This window comes from Chiroxiphia lanceolata, chromosome 9 (assembly GCF_009829145.1).
Source record: "Chiroxiphia lanceolata isolate bChiLan1 chromosome 9, bChiLan1.pri, whole genome shotgun sequence".
Lineage (NCBI taxonomy): Eukaryota > Metazoa > Chordata > Aves > Passeriformes > Pipridae > Chiroxiphia > Chiroxiphia lanceolata.
This window is the reverse complement of record NC_045645.1, coordinates 12,000,135-12,010,009: the sequence shown is the minus strand read 5'-3', so window position 1 is coordinate 12,010,009 and position 9,875 is coordinate 12,000,135.

The following is a 9,875-nucleotide window of genomic DNA, read 5'->3' as shown; positions in this document are numbered from 1 at the left end:
CGCTGCCGTCCGGCGCTTTTCGCGATCGTAAATCAAGCGTTTCACTTGTAGTCCCCGTCAGACCCCAGCTAAAAAGCTTTACCAGCGCATCTGTGGAGAGTGCAATAAATAATAGTTATCACCGAAGCTGATAAGGCAGCAAAAATGCTGGGATAGCAGCTGGGACAGATCACTACAGATCAAAAAAAGATGGAATGTGGGAAAATGCTATGGATTAGTCCATTCTGCTTTTTAAAACTAGCCCCTCCAGGACCAATTTATACGTTGCTGACCTTTATGCATAAACTGAGTGAGTGACTCAGTCTGAGGACAGTCAGGAGTCAATATGTTTGTAGCTTCAGATCCATCACAGCTCATCACACTCTTTAGAAAGGCCCCTTTCTACTAAGACTTTTTTCTTTTTTTTTAACCTGGCTAACTATATAATTTGTTTTCAAGAAAAAATCTCTAACAGTCAAAATAATGCAAGGTGCTAAAACACATTTTGTTACCTCTGGAAGTGTATCAAAGTAAATCCCAGTCCTATGTTTAACCTAAAGACAACTGCACTTTCATTTCTTTTAAGAAAAAGAATGAAATAGTTTAAATCTACTGTCAGTCTTGTATCCAACCGTACGTGGGACACACAATCATCCTGTTTATGTGAAATGCCCCAATAGTTTGTTTTGGTTTCACTTGCTGTGAATTACCAACGTCTTGTCTTTACATATTTGGTGGCTTCCGTATTTCACAAATTCATCTGGCTCTAAAAATTGCTCTTTTATTTGCTCCGTAAAAGGGCTTGGATTTTTCACATCTCTCTTCGGGACCCACAAGAATAATCCAAGTCCAACTATGATGCTCTGTGATTTCATATAGCCTCAAAAGGTTAGGAATCTTTTAAAGATTCATCTTTTATCTTGAAAATAAAGAACTCCATATGCCAGTCACACTTTTTAAGCAGTGGTGTTAATTTTTTAATCCTCTGAAGCTAAATCACAGTTGTTTATTCCACTGGAAAACTGTTATAAAATGTTTCTAAGTTATTCACATAAGATATTTTATAGGATTACTTCCATAACTGACTTTGAACCATGCCCAGACCTGGGTCTTGGGGAGAGTTACCACAAATTAGCGCTCCAAACTGAAGTTCCCCAGGACAAACCCCTGCTGCCTCCCCCGAGCATGGCACTGTACTGCCTGCTGAGCACTAAAGCAAACTAAACCACCACAAAATCACACACTTCTTTGCAATCTTGCAATATTTTTGGATGTTTTTTACACTGCTGCGTGAATTCATTATTATCAATATGACATATAGGTCATATTCATATGAATTATGGCAGGAATTGTCTCTTCCAGCAGTCATAGACATGCTCGCTGTACGTGTTTTGCTTTCTCTTACAAATAAAATTTCACAAAATTATGGGTGAAATATCCACATATTCCCGCAAATCCATCACCCAAGAGCCAAGGTTCAGATTCCCAAGGTATATATTGACCTAAAGATCTGTTTCCTTGGCCTGTGGGATCTCCAGAGCTACTGCATTCCCGCTCAGCGTCGCTGGATTTCCTGACCAGAGCTCTGTGATATGAATTTTAGCTCCACTTAGCAAACATTGCCTGAAGTCACTGCAGTTAATAGACGCTCAGGACTACAAAGGTTCTTTTGTATGAGACAACAAGAGCCTTATCCAGGTGGGTGGTGCCCAGAAGCCATGGAACTGCTTGGTTGATTAATAGTGTTTCATTAAGTCTGTGTTATGCTGCCGGATTGAGTCATCAACTGAGGAGTCACTTCACCAGGAGCTGGAAGGTGCTGGACAATGAAACTCGTGGTTGTAATGAGACAGAGTGAAATCTCTGAGTGTTTGGACCTTGAATCAATAACAGACTGGAATAAACTCCGAGGGCAGGGGTCAAGTTCCTCCAGGTTTCTTGCGCGTGATACAAAAGCACATTTGCACAGATCACAAGTCCAGTGCCACAACCAAGGCTGTTCATCTCAATAAAAGTCTGCCCTGTCCAGTGTGCGCTTTGCCATCTGCTTTAACAAACATGAGAAAAGACTATTTATATCCAAGGATTTCACAATCTGAGGGTCTAATTCTGTATGTTGAGTAATTCCTAATTCCATGTGTTAGCTAAGCTCCAGGTGTACTTGTGCCTAGGATCACCATCGGTGACATCAGAAGGCTAAACTTTGGGCGTAAAGTCAGGCTTGTGGACATTTCCAGGCTCGTGGTGTAACTTTCAGGGGCAGTGACTGAGTGAAGGAGGGAAAGGAAATGTTTGCAGAGTATTTTTGAGAGACTGGAAGTGCACACAGCATTTCCACAGGGTGGTGATGGTTCTTTGGTCTACGTGTTATATTTTGTTTGGCTAATGAAGTCAACTCAGTTTTCATAGGTATAATGATTATTGTAATCAATGAATGCGTCTGCCACACAACCAGACATAAGGAAGCCCCAGATAGTGCAGCACCTCTCAGAAAACTCACTCAGCACATGTTTGGAACAACTTTACCTGCCCTTTTTCCACAGTGTGGTGTCACCTTCCAATTGCTCCCATTAAAGAGGCCTCTGTGCCATCCTGTGCTGAGCTGTTGTGCAGCCCAGCAGAGCTACATGTCGTGTCTGCTTACTGAATTATTAAAATTCAAACTTCCTATTTTACTTTTTCTACTGGTAATTTCATCTGATTATGTATAACCCTTACCCTTATCTAAATAATTTCTCTCCCTTAACATACTCACAAATTTCTTCCTAATTCCCCGTCATTGTTATTTTGACCAAACCATACATTTGTCATTTTTTATCTCCGTTAAGTTAGTTCTCTCTGCCTTCAAAAGACAAAGCCAATATCATTATAAGAGACATTCTGATTGATTTTTAAGTTTCCCCTCTGTCACCTGTATGGTAAACTGGGGTAAAATCTTAGCTGAAAGTCTATCAACTAATTGTTTTTTAAAATTTGAAGTACAGTCCCATATCTGCCTGTGCTTTCTTAGACAGCTGTACATTTGTACATCAACTGTAATTCCAGTACAGGTCATTGTTGTATCCAAAATTTTATGGCACACAAAGCTCTCCAGGCAGTGTCACCACTTGGCATGCTCAGAACAGCCTGGTTTGCATTATAAAATAACCCTAAAGTCATGATTTATTTTTAAACAACAAACACAGGGGAAGCAGAAGCTCCCCTTGTTGGGAAGAAGCTTCACCCACCAGCCTGACATGGTGCTGTGCTGCCTAAGAGACACCCACGCAGCTCTATCTCAAACCAGCCATCCAACAACTCCTTCCCACCTAGGAAAAGCCCTCAGCTCTGTGAAATCTCCTCTTCACCAACCTCTCACCCTCTCAAATTTTTATGCCCCCTCTTAAAATATGGCTCCCTGTCACTAGTTAATGCATGGAAATTTTTTCCAGCAGGAAAATGTTCTGTGTAAATGTAAGGAAATGGGGATTATTTTTTTGCCATATCTCTCCAAAAGCAGAATAACACCTAATTAAATATTTATGGCAGCTTAACATGCTCCATAAAGGAGCTGTTGTCTAGAAGCCTCTGAAGTTTCAGCTCTGTACAGTCAAGGAGTGTTTCAGGCACAGGCCAAAGAGGGAGCAGGTGCAGGAGGCAATGATTCCTTACATACATACCCAAGGCATTCCAATGTGCAAGATTAAATTATGTCTAATACTATAGACTTCACAGCCATGTGTTATAAAAATAGCTGCGCTGGGAAACCAGAAATCTCCACAGACATAGCCAAAAATAACCATATGAAATGCCTGGAAAGAGCAGATTCCCCAGAGGTGGGATTTCTGGAGTCCTGGAGGCAGTCTCCAGTACAGAGCATGATTCTCTGCAGGGAAAAACCTCCCCAACCTTTAGCTGTGGCTGAATCACATAAATTATAGCAACTTCCAGAGCCTGCAGCCACATCAGGGATAGGCCTATAAATCTGTCGGGGTTCTTGTATTGTCAGAATTATTCTGTGAATTTTGGTGCAAATTGTGTGCAGACAATGTGCTCTTTCAGCAGGCTCAGATCACACGGGGACCTGAGGGTGGGAAGTTCTGCAGCCTACGCTGGGCAAAACCCATCTCATTCTTCAAGGATACAATTCTATGTCAAATTCCCCACACAAAAAAGGTAAGAAACTGTTCACAAAAATAAAAATGCAGACTATAAAACGTCAAGACAGGACAGGCTTCAGTCAGAGGGATTAGAAATGCATATTTAGGGATGTTACTCTTTGGTGATCCACAGTTCATGCAGACTCTCTGCGCTTTCACAGCCAGAAACAGGGACAAATTGTTCGTCTTGCTTTACTCCACTGGAAAGGAAATCTGACTCTTCCCACAGCAAGCAGCCTGGGAACGTCACAAACCCTGAACTATTCCTGCTTGACGAGCTACATCTGCTTTCAGAGGATCTCAAATCATTTCATAACCCGTTATTTAACTTCGATGCTGCTGTGTCGGGGCACGTGGGAACAATTTGGCCACTGCAAAACTCCAGTCCCTGTGAGAGGGGCACCTCTCCAGGGCTGTGCCTGGTTCCAGCAACAAAACAGGATGAGTTTGGGTAATTCGATGTCAGAGGGGGTGAGGCAGCAGCAGAGCTAGTCTTATATCTGGGCTGAGATCCTAATTTGGGCTTTCGAGCAACTTGTTCCCACCTGAGGAGTTACAGCAGCTTCAGTCTCTGACAAGTAAAACCTGGCCCAAAAGCTTGACCTGTGTGACCAGCTGTTTTCTGGCATCCATAAAAATACAGATTTTAGGAAAGGCAGGAAAGAATAAATCAGAAATTGTTATAGTTCTGTAAACTCCAGTGAAAGCCTGCAATGAGCTCCTTTTAGTTTCAGCTTCAGAAGGCAAATGTCAGCTTGGAGGCTTGAGCCACAAACCGTGAGCTTGTTGATGCACAAACCATAACAGTTCCTCCATGTGGGAGAGTTTACAAGTTTTGAGATCAAGGTGTGTAGCTCCTGATACCACAGCCTTAGGTTTCATTTATCTCCCTCTTAATTTAGGAGACAACACAGTTGGATGTAACCTATGAACTTCCTAGAGCTACACATGCACCCACGGTATCCAGAAAATAGCAATAATTTCACCCATAAAGTAGAAATAAAGCAGATTAGTTCATAATAGAATAAATATGTGGTTCTGTACACTGAAAATCTCAAAGGCAAGAGGGCTTTGTGGCCAAGTCTGAAACAGAACATTTCTCCTGAAATATCTTTGAAATATCTTTTGAAAGCAAAGTTCTGTACTGCAGAAAAACATGATGTTCTGTATGTGGTCCCATTGCATCCCTAGGGGTGTTTTCCCCACCTTTTGCCTTTCTTTCACAGCTCAGAGCTGCTGCTCTGTTTGATGTAACACATGGATCCAGAGCTCCGCCGGTAGCAGAGACAGTTTGCCTTTATGGGCTGGAATTCAGATGAGAAGCCAGATGCTACATTGCAAACCATAACTAAAATAAAAATACAAGTAGCATCTCTCCCTATCTCTGTTCTTAGGTCAGAGCAACATTGTACAGAGCTGCAACTCACTCCTGGAAGCAGAGACAGGAGGAAATCCAATCTGGACATGCTTGCACCATCTGCTGGCAGCATCTCCATTGACAGACATTCCTAGAATGGATTTTATAATTCCTCTCAAACCTGGAGGGATACGTCCACACCTAGGGATGTGAGACCACTGTTATAAAGATTTGAGATTCAGGCGAGGACTCATTTTTCTCCATAGCAGAGCCATTTCTGCCAGGTTTTTAAGGAATTATGTAGCAAAGCCTCTGTGACCCCAGTGTAGCCACATCAAGATGGGAATTGCAGAGCCTTTTATGTCCTGGTGGGGCAGGACAGACCACCCTCTGCCAGCTGCTCTTGCAGTCAGCATGAGGCAGAGCACCCCAAAAAGAGGTCCAGCCTCTCCAGCCCATTTCCTGCTGCCTGTAGATGGCTGTGCCCAAGTGTCCCATTCCCATCGCTCTCCAGGCAAAGCCTTTGGAGTGGATGAGTCTGTGCCAGCCCCATAGCATCACTGTGCCAGGCCTTCTCCCCACCACAGACACATTCCCTCCTGAATTTCTTAACTCCCTGCTGGAATCTCAGCTGAAGAATGAGATCCAATGATGCCTGTCAGGTTCCTTGGCCATCCCAGAGACTTAATATACGTTAAAATTATACACGGTGCTTTGTTACTGTCAAAGATCTCATAATGTGAGTGAAATAAGAATCACTACAGTGAAAGCGAAACTTGATGAAAGCATTTATGATGTTAAGGTGTGTAAATCAGTTCTTCCTTCTGCTTCATCCCTTGGTACAAAAAGGGGCTGTAGGTTGATCAGATGGTCCAGGAAAACCAATGTCTCCTCATGCAGGCTGCAGTCAGGCTGCTGAGTTCACGGCTCTAAGAAGACACAACAATAAATGACCTTGCTTGGCTTCTGAAGAGGGTTGGCAGTGTTACAGCAAGTAACATCTTTATCCATGGGTGCCCTGCAAGACCAAGGGGTCATATTCGACCCTTCAGCCTGGAGAATAAAACTGAAGGAGTTTGGGGAAATGGTCTTCTCCAGGTGCAGCTCATCAGGATGATTGTAGAGAATTTGGCCCCTGAGTCATCAGACACTAAACCACCATTGAAGCACAGAAACTCCCAGTGTGGTGAGTCAGTGGGAATCACATCACCCCTTGGACCACAGGAACAAATTCCATATGACTAAAAATCCAGGAAACCAAAGCTAAGGCAGAGAACAGCTGAGCCTCTGTCTGTTCCATATGTATGGCTTCTTTCTTCTGTGAAGAGCTTCATCACAGTAAGCCCAGGGTCATGAGCGCACACCTGTCCACAAGTAGATTTATGGAAAAATGATATCTACTTTACAAGGAATAACTGAACAAAGAATTTCCCTTTAAGTCTATAAATGGATGTCCGAATTCCAGCTGTGGCTGCACCAGTGCTGACTGCACTATAAGCAACAGCATTTCTTGCTCAGCACAGAATCCCAGACTGGTTTGGGTGGGAAGGGACCTTAAAGCTCACCTCATTCCATCCCCTGCCATGGGCAGTGAGACCTTCCATTAGACCAGGTTGCTCCAAGCTCCATCCTTGAACACTTCCAGGGATGGCTCAGCCACAACATCTCTGGGCAACCCAAATGCCTGCAAAGACACAATAATTTCTTTTTGAGAACACAACTACAGCAAATTGATTTGCCAGGCAAGCTCATACGGTTAGATGTGAACATCATAAGTGTGATCCGTGAGCCATAAGCAAATGAAGCCTTTCCCATACCTCTTTGGGGATCACAGGATGTGCACAGCCCAGGGTGGCATGGGGCTGGTGGCTTTTGAATGAGCACTAGGTTCATTCCCGGAGGCTGTATCTTCTCCTGGACACACAGGTCACATCTACCCTCCACACTTTTCCCTGACTGCATCCATCTGGCTGGAGTGTCTAGGGAAGCATTGGGTTCAGTGTGTGAAAGGGGATGCATGGTCAAGTTTTATGATAATCATGGCATGATCCATAAAACCCTCCCAAACTGAGCTGCTTTGTTAGTTGATATTTGTGTTCCTGCAGCACCCAGACACTTGCAGAACTGTTTTGCTCCACTACTGCTGTCAGCCAAGAAGTGGAAGCCCATAGGCATGGCAGCCCTTGTGGGTGGATGGGGCGGGATTTTGGCACTCAGGCCATACAAGGCAGCCCCTGTGAGCACACAAGAGGGGCAGCAGTTTGCAGAGAATCTACAAAAATGGATGTTGGCACTAACATCCTATAGAAGAATAAAGATTTTGTACTGCCTTTCCAAAAAGGGCTTGATCACATCAGCCCCTGCCCCAAACACAACACCAAATCTGTTTTCCTCACAGCACAGAGCAGGAGCCTCACCCTGCTCCTGTCTCTCTGCTCTTGGGAGCTGCAGGGAGAAACCCTGCGGCAGAGCAGTCAAGGTCCTCCTCCAGGAGGATCTAATCCCACCACTGTAGGGAAACCTGCTTCCCCAGGGAGCCTCTTCACCATTAAAAACCGCCGTCCACCCTCCGAGGCATTATAACCGTCTGGGAAGGTCTAGTCCCTCTTAAAAAACACATATAAAATCTGAATCAGGTGGTGAAAGGCTGTAGGAAGCCACATTCTTCTTGTTGTTCTTTTCCTCTCTTATATTGACCTTTGCAAACGAGCCCATGGGCGGGATCTAGCCAGCATTCCGGGCGGTAGGACTGACCTCTTGCCATGGAATTTCACCCAGTAATTTCTGCGGCAGAAAGAAATCCTCGAAGCGGGTCATCTGGCTGCAGAAGTAAATTTAAGTGCCTGTGGCTTGACAAATAAACAATCTGAAAGTGCTTAATGACTCACAATCTCGCCTAAGAATAGCTGAACTTTGCAAGATGGAAATATATTGTGGAGAACATGCTGCCCGAGCGTGGGGCTGCAGGACACGGTGGGAGACAGGGAGGGAGAGGCTGTGGCTGCATTCCTGCAGTCCCCTCCCGGCTCCTGGCTCCTGGCAAGCTGCATCTCAGAGGCTTCTTCAACATTCATGTGCAGCAGCCACCTTGGAGCTCTATCCAAATTCACCTAATCCGCTTTTAAACAAATTATCAGGTTTCATTTATGCAGATGGCAACGTTTTCCTCATTTATCCTGTTTTGTTTGAAAGCGCCGTTATTCTCCTGGATTAAACAGGGATCACGTAAGTTCTCCACATCTACACATTACAATAATGAGCACCTACAGTTCATAGAAGAGACTCTTTGTCTTCCAGTTATCAAGCAAGTAGAACTTCAGTGACTGAAAAGGGGAACTGATTTTGATTCCATTTGCTCAAAAATGGGGTTTCGGGTAGTTGGTGCTTTTCTGAGGCACCCTCACAGCCGCGTGAGCTGTGAGCTGGCACCACTTCACTTCTTACCCCCCACGCACAATTTTTAGCACTTTAATCTAACCCCAGGGAAAACAGAACAAAACCAACTTTAGCTGAATGTCTGTGACCACAAGAGCTTCCTGTGGGTGCCTGTAGTTTTTGCTGCAAAAGCCTTGTTGTTGTCATAAGGACTCAGGGATTGTCATGGCTTTGGGATGAGCCCAAAGAATGGGTGATGGTTCAGTTGCACGGTCCTAAGAGAAGCAGGAGATGTGCTGTGTCTCCAAAGCCACACAAAGTAAGTTTGTTGTTCAGGAACAAGAGAAGAAAATAATATAGGCGTCATCCCCCACCTCCACCAGCCAGCAAGGCCAGAAAAAAACCTTTTCTGATACCATGGTCCCTCTATCTTGGGCACTGCCAGAGTCCCGAGAGCAGCAGCAGCAGGGGTTTTCCTCATGAAGTGAAGCCCAAGGGCTTCCCTGAGACATATTTTTCCTTTGCTTCTTTGATCCAGTGTTAAATTCATCAGGAATTGTGTTCCTGTCATTCAGCACCTGAGCCCTTCACATGGGAGTGAGGGAAGACCGAGCTGGGCAGTGGAGGCCCAGTCACTCCTGAGGTGGATAACAAGGTATTTTATTCCTCCCTGTTTACCAGGAGCCTGGGCACTGCCAGGAGGGCTCTGGAATAGCCTGGTGGCTGGGCAGCAACCAGATCCCGACCCTCAGATACCCCACAGTGATGTTCCCAGTCACAGTTGAAAGGTCTTTGAACTCCTCTTGAAGGAAGCGGGAAATCCCAGTGGGCCGCATCTGTCCCTGTAGGATACTGAGCTCCTGGCCCAGATGGAGACCAATGCTGCTCTCCCACACTCCAGAACAGCTGGAGCAGGGCTGGAATTTCCCTCTGTGTCTCAAAGACAAGGAAAATCAGAAGCTTTACCTTTAGAAGATATTACTGGGAGTCACTAAAGTGCTGATTTCTGCCTGTCGCCAGAACTG